At 38.2% G+C, this 14,437-nt stretch overlaps 1 long non-coding RNA gene across 1 annotated transcript in view; it reads right to left on the minus strand.

Annotated features, from left to right (window-relative positions):
- Positions 1-7,340: 7,340 nt before the first annotated feature.
- Positions 7,341-14,437, minus strand: part of LOC127979308 (uncharacterized) — a 45,685-nt gene continuing 38,588 nt past the window's right edge. Inside the window, exon 3 of the long non-coding RNA XR_008158773.1 lies at positions 7,341-8,575. This is a non-coding gene — a long non-coding RNA (uncharacterized LOC127979308). The remainder of the gene's footprint in view (positions 8,576-14,437) is intronic.

Consider the following 14,437-nt stretch of genomic DNA (forward strand, 5'->3'; position numbering starts at 1 on the left):
AGACCGGAAGAGAGGACAATGCTGAATAAAGTCCTAGTTTTTGCTATTTTTGGACCAAAATGTATTTTCGATGCTTCAAGATATTCTAACTGACCCTCTGATGTCACATGGACTACTTTGATGATGTTTTTCTTACCTTTCTGGACATGGACAGTAGGCCGTACACACAGTTTCAATGGAGGAACTGAGAGCTCTCAGACTAAATCTAAAATATCTTAAACTGTGTTCAGAAGATAAACGGAGGTCTCATGGGTTTGGGACGACATGAGGGTGAGTTATTAATGGCATAATTTTGATTTTTGGTTGAACTATCCCTTTAAAGTGTGTTCAAATTTTATCATTGGATCATTATAGTATTTTGAATTTGGACATTTTTTATTTTTTTTATTTTTTACAAAGCAGCATATATAACCCCCAAATGATTGCTACGACACAATTAGACAGTGTAGTGAGAGTCATGTCTTGTTCTTATGCTAGATATATCTGAGAGAAATGAAAAGCACTCCATAGGTTATTGTTTTTCAGCCAGTAAAGTTGAGCCGAGCACCATTTCAGCTGTTAAAATGGTTTTCCCCCCAAGTGCCAACAGTAATGTTCAGATGTACTCTGTGCAAAGTCAGTGTAAACCCTTATGAGCTCTTTTAGATTTGTATTAGTCTTTTCTTTATTTTCCAAGTAAACTCTAATGGCACCTGTGGGGGCAGAAAGAACAAAAAAGAAATAACCTAAGAGTTGTCCAGATCTCCAAAGGGAAAACTATATTATGGGCATATAATATTGGCAATGTTGAGCTGCATTGGGATGTTTGGAGAGTATGTGTGTTTCCTTTGTGTTTCAACATTTGTGTGTGTGCACTTTCACAATTGTTATTATTATTATTATCATTATTTAGGAAAACACAACAAACAAGCAAACAACAACAACAAATTTGCTGTAAGCACAATAAGATCAATGCCATGCACTGAGAAAGTCAAGCTTCACAATGACTTTAAAATGTTGTGTGAAGTGACATAGATACAGCCAAGAAGGGACCCATGCTCAAAATTCGTGCTCTGCATTTAACCCATCCAAAGTGCAAACACACAGCAGTGAACACACAGAAACAAACACAGCAGTGGGGAGCCATTTATGCTGTAGCGCCCGGGGATCAGTTGGGGGTTTGGTGCCTTGCTCGAGCGCACCTCAACCAAGACTCGAACCGCCAATCTTAGAGTTAGGAGTCAAACTCTCTAACCACTAAATAAATCACACAATTTCCCACAAATCCAGTCTGTATCCAGCCTGCTAGCAGGAAAATTGCCCATGATAGTCTAATCCCAAGAGGAAGTCAATCATCTTGGACTTTGTCATGCTGACATGTGAAAAGGAAAATTAAACTTGGTTTCTTATTTCCTCACAGCCCCTTACAGGACATAGATTTATTACATGTAATGATTCACATCTGCAGGGTTTCCAATCACTTCTGCATTACATCACAGACATAACAGCCCCTTAGAGAGTCCCTGTTGTTTTAAATATTCAATGATGAAAGCAATTTAAAATCTCATTTTGTACATAAGATCAGTTTAACATGCCACATTCATTTTTCTTATAGCTCTTTACATGTTATACAGTCAATGGAACACAAAAAAACAACCTTGTTGTCCTCATAGTGGAAGCATGGATTCATTGTTTTACCCTGTGCCAGAATTTAAAACAACTGTCCAACTGATAAATTAGGAACACAAACACTTAAGAGATATGATGGAGGGCACATGCCAGATGGTCCAATAGTGATTTAGTTGAATGTCACTATTACACATCTAAATTAATAAAAGCATGTTGTGTTATTAGTTAATAAGCTTCAGTCTTCATGAGGATTGAAGACTGTCCTGTAACCTGATTAAAAACAGATCGCCTGTAGGCCAGTTCAACAGTGAAATAAAAATGAATCTTCATTTGGGGACATCTCCCAGGGAATATTGATCAATTCAATTGTCTTTGATTTTATTTTTGAGAAGCTCACTGTAAAAAATAGTCCTGTAAAATAACAGTAAAGAGCTGGCAGCAGAGACGCCAGCAGTATACCATTATTTTTTACGGTATTCATACGTAAAATGACTTTACGGTAGTAGTCTGTAAACCAGAAAAACTGTATGTTTCTGTATTTCTATAATTTACAGTAAAGAGCTGGCACCAAAGACGGCAGCAATATACCGTTATTTTTACGGTACACATACGTAAAAAGACTTTACGGTAGTAGTCTGTTAACTAGAAATAGTATATTTCTGTAATCACACTGTTAAATGATTTCACAGTCTAATACAGTAAAAAATGCAGCATATCTATGTGATTTATTTGGAAAATAAAATAATATTGTTTAAGTTGTTACTTTAACTTCTAACATCTACTATGCCTGTCTACAGTAAACTGTGAGAAGTTAAAGTAACAACCTAAACAATATTATTTTAGTTTTCAAATAAATCACAGATATATGCTGCATTTTTTTACTGTATTAGAAATAACGTAAATTTAGCTGTTTCTTAAAATTCTTCATTGATATTTAAATACATTTAATACATTGATAATCAAATATCTTTATTTCAAAGAGCAATGTCAACATGAATACAAAAAAAAAAAAAATGGAAAGAAAAAGAAAAAATGTCCTCACAAGTCAACTTAAAAGATGTATATATGCATATATACATATCTGCAATATATTCTCTGCTGTCTGTAAAAATATACTTTCATAATAACATTTGAACATATGCAGAATTGGCAACATTTTGAAAACATACTTAAAGGGTTAGTTTATCCAAAAATGAAAATTATGTAATTAATAACTCACCCTTATGCTGTTTCAAACATGTAAGGCCTCCTTTTATCTTCTGAACACAGTTTAAGATATTTTAGATTTAGTCCGAGAGCTCTCAGTCCCTCCATTGAAGCTGTGTGTACGGTATACTGTCCATGTCCAGAAAGGTAAGAAAAACATCATCAAAGTAGTCCATGTGACATCAGAGGTTCCATTGGAATTTTTTGAAGCATCGAAAATACATTTTGGTCCAAAAAATGGCAAAAAAGACGACTTTATTCAGCATTGTCTTCTCTTCCGTGTCTGTGTGAGAGAGAGTTCAAATCAAAGCAGTCTGGATATCCGGTTCGCGAACAAATCATTCAGTTCACCAAATCGAACTGAATCATTTTAAACGGTTCGCATCTCTAATACGCATTAATCCACAAATGACGTAAGCTGTTAACTTTTTTAATGTGGCTGACGCTCCCTCTGAGTTCAAACAAACCAATATCCCGGAGTAATGCATGCACTCAAACAGTACATTGAATGAACTGCTGTGAAGATGAACACTGAGCCGAGCCAGATAGCGAACAATAGACTGACATTTTTGGATGAACTAACCCTTTAAGAACATTTTGAAAATGGCTATTTTGAAACTAGAAAATTTTAGCAGGATGAATCAAAAATATGCATCAAAAAAAAAAAACATTTAAAAATGAAACTGTAAGGTAGGTATCTGTGCCACTGCAAGCTAGACTTGCAGGTTACCTCTTAAAATTGTCTTATGAGGTAGGCTTGTGTTTTTACATCTTATTTGTTGATCCAGGAGAGATGACCATCACTTTGGTAGTTGCTGTTCCTCCGTGCAGCATTATTCCAGTACTTCCACTGTAAAAAAACAACAAATATTCATAATAATAAATAAACTATACAATCAGGAATGTACAACATACACTCCAAGCTAAAGCTTATAAATTGTATAATACCAGTTCTCTTGTGGCTTAATCTGTGTGTGTGTGTGTGTATGTGTGTGTTTGTGTAGATGTGTGTGTGTAAGTGTGTGTGCGTGTGGGTGTATGTGTGTGTATTGAGGCTTGAAATGCAAATTTTATGCAAAAAAATACAAACACATTAATTTAATTGTATATATCCATATAATGATGACAGGGAATGAAGGGGTTTACCTTTGAATGAATTCCAGAGTGCAGGCTGCCTCATCTTGATACTGAAGGTTAAAAATTTAGTAGATTGCAAACATATCAACAAGTCCCGTGGCAAATGTTGGTGTGATGCCCTCAGAGATTACAAGGCCCTCAAAGGTGATCATCCAACCCTTGTTACTTGCCCTGTTGCACCTGAAACTTCAAGTCAGCTTTCACTAGACCACTAGCTTTATAAAAGTTAGTTTAAAGTGTACAATTTAGGTAATACGTTTTTGTATTATTCATATATATAAAATTGTAATTGCATTTTATGAATAAAAGGGCTTGTGGAACAGTATAAAAATAAATAAATAAACAAACAAATAAATAAAATATACAAATATAAATCCAGTCTTTGATGAAAATATGTTTTTTTTTTTTTTTTTTTTTTTTTGCCCACCAGGAAAATATACTGTAGGCTATGCTGCATGTCTATGTTTAATTGATTCTGAGACACTTGGATCTGGGATTATCTGGGGGAAATGGACTGGCCTATGGCATGCCTGGATCAAAAGCTTAATTTTACTTTTTTTTAGGGGGAAACAGTCATGGCATGTCTTCAGGGCTTTGACTCATACAAGTGAGGGAATGTGCCGTGTGTGACAGCATGTCATGCTTGCTGGTCTTGCACTTTCATTTACCCTTGGGCTCAAATGAGAATGGGGACAGAGTACTCAGATAAGACTTCTGTTCCTTTTATTTATTTATTTTCCTCTTGACAAAATGAACAAATGAGTTGGACCCTCAGAAGAATTGCAAAGCCACTGGCTTCCTGACGTTTGAATGACAAATTGTGTTGTTTGTTTGTTTGGTGTCCAATATTACTGCAGCCATCTGCTGTCAGCATATGCTTATGTAAACTGCATCCAAACTTATTGTAAAGTTAAGGCTTCAGACAGCTTATGCTATCTTCAGTTTGTTGACTTGCTGAATGCATGATATATGAATTTCCAAAATAGTCAATAAAATGTGCTATTACTATGAGAGAACCCTTTAATTTAACACTTAATAATAATGGACTACGAAATGTAACTACCAAAATGATGGACAGATTTTCTTAGCAATAGTCAGTTATTGATTGATTGAGTCATTCATTGATTCATTCATGCATGCATTCATTCACTATTATACATAACTTGTTTTGAGTAAATTCTTAACTATTTTAAATAAGTGGTTAACCAATATAGTGACAATACAGATATTTGGTTGAATGTGCATTTGGACAGTATTTGCTATGTTATTTTTATTGATTCTGCCGTTTTCCTGTTTATCACTGTGAAGCTGCTTTAACACAAAGTGTATTCCATAGAGCACTAAACAAATAAAGATGACATAAATGTGCTTTAAAAATCAAAAGCACATATAAATGTAAATCATATTTCCAATACTTGCAGAACAGCCTTTTTACGCATTAGAAATGTTGCTGAAATAAAGTAATAAACATGCTGTCTCTTTCTGATGCTGAAAATTGTATTCATGCATTTATGAGCTCAAAACTAGATTACAGTAATGTGCTATCCTGCAGGCTCAATAAATATGCATCAAATATGAACTGCAATACAATCAGGCAAAAATGATCATCTCTTTTTTTTTTTTTTTTTTTTGCCTGCTTATAAGTTTTCATATCAGTTTTAACATTTTGATAATTAGTTTGTATTAATCTAGGTTCTCATTATTCACATGATCTTCTTTTACAATATAATCCTTCATGTTTATTATGGTCACACAATTCTGAAATGTCGATACAGTAGTTCCTAGAATCTAGGTCCTAGAATCCACAAAATGACATATAACCTTTTCCTATTTGGCTACTAAATGGAAAAGGCTTCCTAGCACAAATTGGGACTAAAGACCATTGCTGACAATTACAATTGCAAATAGTTAGATCCCTTACCCTATAACTTTACTGAAAGAGCTGTTACCTGTAGCTGAAGAACCACTTATCATTAGTATTAACCTGTCCTAAGCCTCTTGTTGACAACAAACACCCGCTTACCCCCATTGAAAGGCGTGAAAGAGCAAGAAAGCATTTAATATCACTGCTGGTTATACATGCGCTTCATAATCGTGTATGTGATGAGTAAAAATATTGAATCCTATTAAGCCTCTTATTAAGAAACCACAACTTGATCCCAGTGTACTGGCAAATTACAGATGCATTTCAAATATGCATAGTCTAATAGTCATGTTCACATCTGAGTTTCTGTAGTATTGCATCCTCCATCCTTAAAATGTGCACTCTGTGCATTCTACAATGCCAGTTTGAACAAAGCATATAGAGCTCTGTCATCCAAGGACGGTCCAAGAGTGAATTTCACCGCCTTTGTGGGCTGGACACTGGCGAGAAGTGAATGCCACTCCTGACCCAGACACCAGCCCACCATCTCTCTGGGGTATGGAGCATTAGACCGAGCTCACAGATGAATATATAATCAGAATATCATCTAATAATTATGCACACACTGAATTTTCTTGCAGGGCTGCTTTACATACATATCAATAGTTGTGTTTCCTTAATTATTATTATTTTATTTTATTATCTTTTATTTAATTTGTAATTTTTTTTTCTGCTTACTTTTAATTTGACAATAGCTTGTTTAACCGTTCCGGCTAATAATTGAAGGCAAACACTTAATACTTTGCTCAGAATGGATTCACTTATACACAAGGCTGTATTTTAGTTATATACAAAATTAGTAGTTATAAAGATGCATTTTCAAGTTATTAAGTGATTTTAAATTGGTGAAATATGCTTGAAATAAATTATCAGAATATTGTCTTGCCTAATATTTATGCATACACTGTAGTGTCATTATTTAGCTCAAGTCAGTTTAGTGTTAGTTCTGTTCAGATAGGGCTTCACGATAAATTGTATTTTAATTCAGATCACGGTTTCCGCTTTTCTCGATTTATTAATCATAATCGTCTTCAGTATTTGCCTGTTGGTTGATAATCCTGAAAATGTTTTACTTTAATTTTATATTTGCATTATGTTGCCTTGGTAAGAAGCCTCCGCAAGCTTTCATTGCTGCAGTAGCCGGATTTAAAGTGATTAAAGATTTAAATGCATTTCATAAATGGATACATTTAAGAAAAATAAATAATGCTGATGATCAGAAAACACTCAGTAAGTTGGAATTTCTATCGAGATATTTAGTCACAATTGTCTTTACTTGAAATGTAAATAAACAGAAGTTTATTGTAGTTGTAGTTGCTTATTTAAATCATATGTCAATTTATCTAATAACATCTATAATTACACTGTTGTAATCCAAAGGTCTTTAAGCATGAGACACACTATACTGCTAAGATTAGTTTAAACCTGCTCCAACAGACATGGCTGCAATTACAACTTTCAGCATTGTTTTAATTGTCCCAGTTTGCCTCCTAGGGGAATGTCATGGTAATAATGCATGAAGTCAGTTGCTAAAGACCACAACCATAAAGAGGCATGAGGCAGTGTCAGTATTAGGCTGCTCATATACCCGGGACAAAGAAAGCAGCCGTAAAAGGCTTTTTAAAAGATATCCGATCCATTATCTTGGTCTTCTCTGTTTACCAGCTCAGAGAGGGTCCCTTCAGGGCCATGCTTATTGTTCCACAGAGCTCAACAATGGGGAGTTGTTTGATCTCAAGGAAGTTCTCACATTGCTTGATGAAGTTGAGCATATTAGCTGTCTTGCAGGAGTCACTGAAGGAGGGAAACTCGAGATGGACGGGAGGTCTAGCACAGAATGACGATGAACCAGTCATAACTGAGAAGGTAATGACATTAGGTGGGCGAGTATGCACTGGAGAAAGAATATGTAACACTTTGAGTCTTATTTTTCTCCTTAGATATTGAAGCCAGGGTCTCTGGACAGTGGACATAAGAAATGTGGGAGGTAGCTGGTATATAGGCCTGCAATCTAGAGAGTGTGGGAGTGCAAGGAAGTCTTAGCTTTATCATTTGACTCTCCCATTGCATATTTCCTACCCTTGCATATTTCCTGAGAAAAAATAAATAAATAAACAAATGTAACTGCCTGCATTAACTTTGCTTTAACCAGTAAATTAAGGAAATGCTCCACCAAGTCAGCTAAGCTAGTGTCCACAGCCTCATAGAAACTTTTCATCGATTAATCACATTGTCAGATCAAAAGAGGCAAGCAGGGTGTGTGAAATCTCCAAGTATAACTAGGGGAGTACCATCCTCAGGAAAGGTTGAGAGCAGCACATTTAATTCATCAAAATGTTACATAGTGGTCCTGGGGGTCCATAGACAACTACAAAATGTATTTAAGAGGGTATGTAACAGTAACTGAATGAGATTCAAAGGAGCTGTTGCACCCAGGGTCTATGGCATCCCGGTGCCAGAGTGAAGAACATTTGGGAAGATCACGTCCTGGGTGCAACGGGCCTGTGCAGAGAAACACACGGAGTAGAGGTGGTGGCAGTGGGGGCAGTGTTAGCAGCGTGCTGTATACTTATCCCAGATTTGTGAGTGTCAGCCCGGGAGGTTTCCAACTCAGCTCTCCGATCTCTCAGCTAGGCCTGCTTCTGCACCCGGTCATGAATCTGCTTCTCCACACCAAATGCAGCTTGAACGTGTCCTGACCTGCACTCAAGTAGAAACACATCCGCCATTAAAGCAAGTAACAGTGAGTAAAACAATGGTGAAGTGTGTGAATATATTATTAGCAATGTAGACGAGGTTAGCCGCAACCACACTGGTAAGCTAACAAGCTATAACAAGCTATAACGGCAGCAACAAACAGTGAAGTTAATGTCTATGACTAAATGCTGATAAATTAAGTAGTATATGTCTGCTTTGAAGGTATAGATGAAAGTGATTTACTGGTTTTATGCTTTGATAATTGCTTAGATTTTCTCAAATTTGTGATCACAATTATGTATCTTTATGAAACCAACCTATATTCAGGTGATGATGAATAATTTAAGCTAGAATCACTTTTTTTCTGATCTTTATTTTGGTGTAATGAACATTCAAATATCCATACAGCAAAATATACTGGAGTCCATCAAATTCTCATGAAAATCATCCAAATCGCTGAAGTTGGCTGTCACCTTTAAAAAAAAAAAAAAATGCTGGTGGGAAAATAGTTAGGATTTGTCCCCAAAACCTTCAAACTAGCTCTTATAAAAAATGAAAAAAACAAAAACAACAACAACAACAACAACAAAGAACTAGTTAAATACAGACTTTCTTTACAATATTCCTTTTCTTTCCAAGATACTAGAAAAGGTAGTACCCTCACAATATATGCCTTCTTAGAGTGAAAAAGGTATCTGTGAGTATTTCCAGTGAGGATTTAGAACACATCATAGTTCTGAGACTGCTCTCATTAGAGTTACAAATGACCTACTCCTATCATCTGATCGTGGTTGTAACTCTCTATTCATGCTATTGGATCTTAGTGCAGCATTCGACACTATTGACCACAAAATTCTCTTGAATAGACTAGAAAACTTTGCTGGTATCAATGGAAGTGAATTAGCATGGATCAAATCGTACTAATCTGACAGGCATCAATTCGTTGCAGTGAATGAAGAGGTTCTGTGATCAGAAGTGCAGAATGGAGTGCAGAATATTTGTTTGCGGCCAGGAGAAACATACCAATTTGAAAAACTAATGGAATGCATAGTCAATATAAAATCTGGATGAGGGGTAATTTCTTACTGCTACATTTTGAAAAAAATAAATAAATAAAATCAAGTTATTTACAGGAAATAAAAATTCTGCATGTAATAACCTAGAATGCAATCTAAGACTCGTGCCTACTCTGTCAATTCTCCATCATCTTCGGACCTACAGTGTATGTGTACTACTTGATAGCAATCTTTCCTTTGAAAGCCACATTTCTAGCATTTGTAAAACTAATTTTTTTTATCTAAAAATATATATCTAAATCATGACCTATGCTCTCACATCAGTAAGTGAACAAACTCTTGTTACAGTATAGTCCTCCACGTCCGCTGTATTCTCAAAACTCTGGCAATTTGATAATACATAGAAAATCGAAATCAACTGTGGGCAGCAGATTCTTTTCATATTTAGCACCCAAAATAATAACCTACCTAAAATTGTTCGGGAGGCAGACATGCTATGTCAGTTTAAATCTGGATTAAAGACCCATCTCTTTAATCTGGTTTACACATAACACACTAACACGTGTCTAATATTCAAATCCGTTAAATGATTTTTAGGCTGCATTAATTAGGAAAACTGGAACTGGGAACACTTCCAATAACACCCTTTGAACTTGCTACATCGTTAGAAGAATGGCATATATGCATATACACTAACATTAGTCAACACCATAGCCACCAGTTCCAGTCTGTATCCGGATCAGATGGTCACTGCAGTCACCCAGATCCAGTATGTATCCAGACCAGATGGTGGATCAGCACCTTGAGAGAACCTCAGGAGACCAGTTAACCAACTAGTTGAGCCCCAAAGACAGATCCAAAGTCAAGACATTGTCTCCTAGATGGCCACTGGGACAAGACCACAGTAAACAGATGACACAATCTGCATAATCAGACTTTGCTGCAGCCTGGAATTGAACTGCTGGTTTGGTCTGGCCAGAGGAGAACTGGCACTCCAACTGAGCATGGTTTCTCCCGAAGTTTTTTCTCTTTTCTGTCATGAAAGGAGTTTTAGTTTCTTGCCACTGTCACCTCTGGCTTGCTTAGTTGTGTACACTTACTTTACAGCGATATTGTTGACTTGATTGCACATATACTATTTAAACTGAAAACTGAGCTGGATGATGACATCACTGAATTTAATGATGAACCGTCTTTTTGCATTATTGACACTATTTTCCTATGTAATGCTGTTCAGTTGCTTTGACACAATCTGTATTGTTAAAGGTGCTATATAAATAAAGGTGACTTGACTTTAATTGACTCTCCAGTGCTAAAAGTGAATTGCAGATGTAACGTTTCACCTGCATTCAAACTGTGCACCTGTCCTGTAGAGATTGGGAAATTATTATATAGTGGAAGGAAAGCACTGTTTGGTATTCCTACCTACAGTGACTGTTCATTCAGTGCTAAAGGAATCTTCCAGTTCAAACAAGTATTTGAAAATAAGACTAGTTGATACAGTTGTCATGTTGTCTGATGAATTGGATTGGAACTTGTATGGTGGAAGTATCAGGATTACATTTGATTTACATCTGACTAGAAAACAACACAGTTTCCCTAGATAATTCCAGTATTCAGGGAATAAAAAGGAGATTGCTTATTCTTAAATTCTCAAATAATTGCTGCATATCAAATGCTAATGAGAACATTCTTTGTTCGACCGGTTGTGAAGCATGTGTGTCAAACACACCAAGAGTTGGCTTAACCTTGGTAGGTGATGTAACGGATTACACACACCTGGAGGTTAAACATAGATGTGACACAGAAACATCCTCAGGTTTTCTTTGTCTTCAAGGACTGCATTATGTTTGTGAAACAGAAATAGAAAAAAACCCTGCATTACAGTAACATATTAAAAGGAAAATAAAGTCAAGCATTTACTTACAATGGCAGAATCAGATAAGAGATACGTGAGGATTATCCTCATAGATTCTGCTTCACGTGTTTGGGGGAAGAGCACACTGCCCTTGGGCGCGAAAGGAGAATGAGAATTATCCATCAATTTGCTTCCCCCATGGCTCGCTTTTTTCAAGGAATGCGAGTCAGCCGCCGCTCCGTCATTAAGATCCTGGGGATCGAGTGTTGATCTGACTAAGGAGCATGAAATGGACTCGCACCTTTTGCAGGTTCATGAAGCCCATTGCATCCGTTTCTCAAGCATGCCCGGACGCTTCTGCTGAATGGGCAAAGGAGACTTCATCTCTTGCTGTTGGGGCCACCTCAGAGCACTCCTCAAGTGATGATAGAATGTTTGAGGAGTTACTCGAGGTGGTAACTCGTGCAGTTGACCGTCTAAAGCTATACTGGCCGCAGGAGCAAGAAACCCCCAAACGCTCAAAATTAGACAACAGATTTATGTCGAGTGGCTGAGGGGGGTGGGTCCTCAGCGATGGTCTCTCCCCTTCTTCGATGATCTCCACAAAGAGATGGTGCGGTCGTGGAGTAAGCTATATTCGTCACGTGTCTTCGTGCCATTGACATTGAATCATTCAACTATCATAAATGCAAAGGCATGGGCCTACATGATGATGCTCCAGGTGAAAGAAACACTTGCGGGCTATCTCTCCCCTGGAACTTCATTGTCTCTGAAAAAGCCTATGCTGGGGAAAGCTTTTCAGGCAGCGGGTCAGACTGGTGCTGCCCTGGTGGTTCTGCAGGCATACCAGGCTGACCTGCTAAAAGACTTGAGCACAGGCGGGTCCATCAATGAAGCATTTACAGAGCTTCGCCACGCCATAGATCTGTCTCTCTGTGCAACTAAGCAGATGGCCCTGCCATCTGTCGTTCTTTGACTGCTATGGTCTCCAAGGAGAGACATCTGAACCTAACAGGCATCAGGGAGAGGGATCGAACTTTCCTTCTTGATGCCCCCTTCTTGCCTTCTGGCCTATTTGGCAATGCCGTTTGTGAGTTTCCACCTTCACCATGCTCAAGTTTCGGGACCATCAGCCACCCAGTCCTGGCCAGGTTCAGTTTCTCTGAGGTGAGAAGCCCAGAAAGTGTGTGATGAGTCGTGCGCTCCCTTGAAGGGAATGGGGAACGGCTCGCCGCAGTTCTCAGCCCACTTATAAGAGCCTGGACCCGCGGAGAATCCTCTCCTCCAAAAATAAGTCCCTCGGTTGGGGCACCCAGGACCGCGGGGGTGTAACCGATCACCCCCACCCCCGCCACCCCGGGAGTGGTGTGGAAAGTTCCAACAGAGAATAAAGACTACTTCCTGGCACCCTCAGGGGCCCGCTGTATTATCTCCACCACCATTGGTGTTTTGGGGAGCAGTGGCCTCCAGCGAAATGTTACCTGCTCGGTTGCCTCCTGCCACATTTCAGGACACTGAACATCTAACATCCCCCAGCAAACTGAAGTGTCAAAATTATATTGCGTGGTCTCCACTTCCGTGAAACCAGAAATAAAGTGCATTTGTTGACGCAGGAATTGCAAACTCTACTGGACAAAGGGACCATAGAACGTGTTCCCCTGCCAGACAGACAGATGGAATTTTCTTGTTCCCAAGAAAAATGGGAGGTTGCATCCGACTTTAAATCTTCACGTGTTGAACCACTACCTCAGAAGTTCAAAATGCTGACAATCTAGATGATTGTGTCTCAGAACCAATCAGGCGATTGGTTCCCAACTCAATATCAAAGATGCGTATTTTCACATTAAGATCTTGCCACAACACAGTAAGTTCCTGAGGTTCGCTTTCGGGGGCGAAGCTTACAATATTGGGTTCTTTGTCACCCCACAAGTACACAAAATCCATGGATGCAGCATTGGCTTCTCTGCGACTCCAGGGCATCTGCATTTTAAATTACATAGACAACTGACTAATTCTGCCTTAGTCTCAAGAACTTGCGCTTCGACATCGAGATGTTGTCCAGGCTCATCTCAAATCTCTGGGTTTGAGACTCAACGTCAAGAAAAGCATTCTCTCTCTTGCTCAGAGGACAACATATTTGGGGGTTGTGTGAGATTCAATCACGATGCAGGCACAGCTGCCTCCTGCACGCGTCAAATCCATTATAAATGCCTTAAAAACATCAAGCTATGCCAGAGAATTACTGTTCATTACTTTCAGAAGGTTATAGGTCTAGTGGCAGCTGCATCCACAATGATACTCTTTGGGCATCCTGCAGATGAGATCATTTCAGTTGTGGCTCAGAGCCAGGGGATTTCATCCAAGGGCAAAATAAGGGTTATGTGCCAGGGGCTTTGTACCCTAACTATGTGGTTCAGACCCCGGTTTCTGACTTTGGGTCCCACTCTAGGTCCGTGTTGTTGTCACAAGATGCTAACAGCAGACACTTCCCTCATGGTTTGTGGTGCGGTCTTGGATGGCCATCCAGCCCAAGGGATCTGGAGATCCGCAACTTGACCACCCCGAAGTAGTCAGTTAAATCTGGGAAAGATTTTATGAAGCAGAGGTGGACCTCTTTGCTTCACAGGAGAAGGCATAATGTCCCCTCTACTTCTTTCTGACTCCTCCAGCTCAAAAAAGGCCCAAATCCAAATAATCACTGGGCCCAATCATTATTTAATAATGCGCTAGATTTAATTTTATTGCATGGAAACAGTCTTACTGATATAGATATTGTACTTCAAAGTGATGATGTTACTGGCCATGTCCTTGTATTGTGCATAGTGCATATTACTGATATTAACTACAAGGCTCTGCGTTATCGTCCAGGCAGAAATATTGTTCTGAACTAGACGGAATTACTAGCAACATGGGCATTATTTTCTTTAATACATTAGAAGCTGTTTCCTCCATCATATATATATATATATAAAACCATTATTTAAACAGGAA

This window comes from Carassius gibelio, chromosome B19 (assembly GCF_023724105.1).
Source record: "Carassius gibelio isolate Cgi1373 ecotype wild population from Czech Republic chromosome B19, carGib1.2-hapl.c, whole genome shotgun sequence".
NCBI lineage: Eukaryota > Metazoa > Chordata > Actinopteri > Cypriniformes > Cyprinidae > Carassius > Carassius gibelio.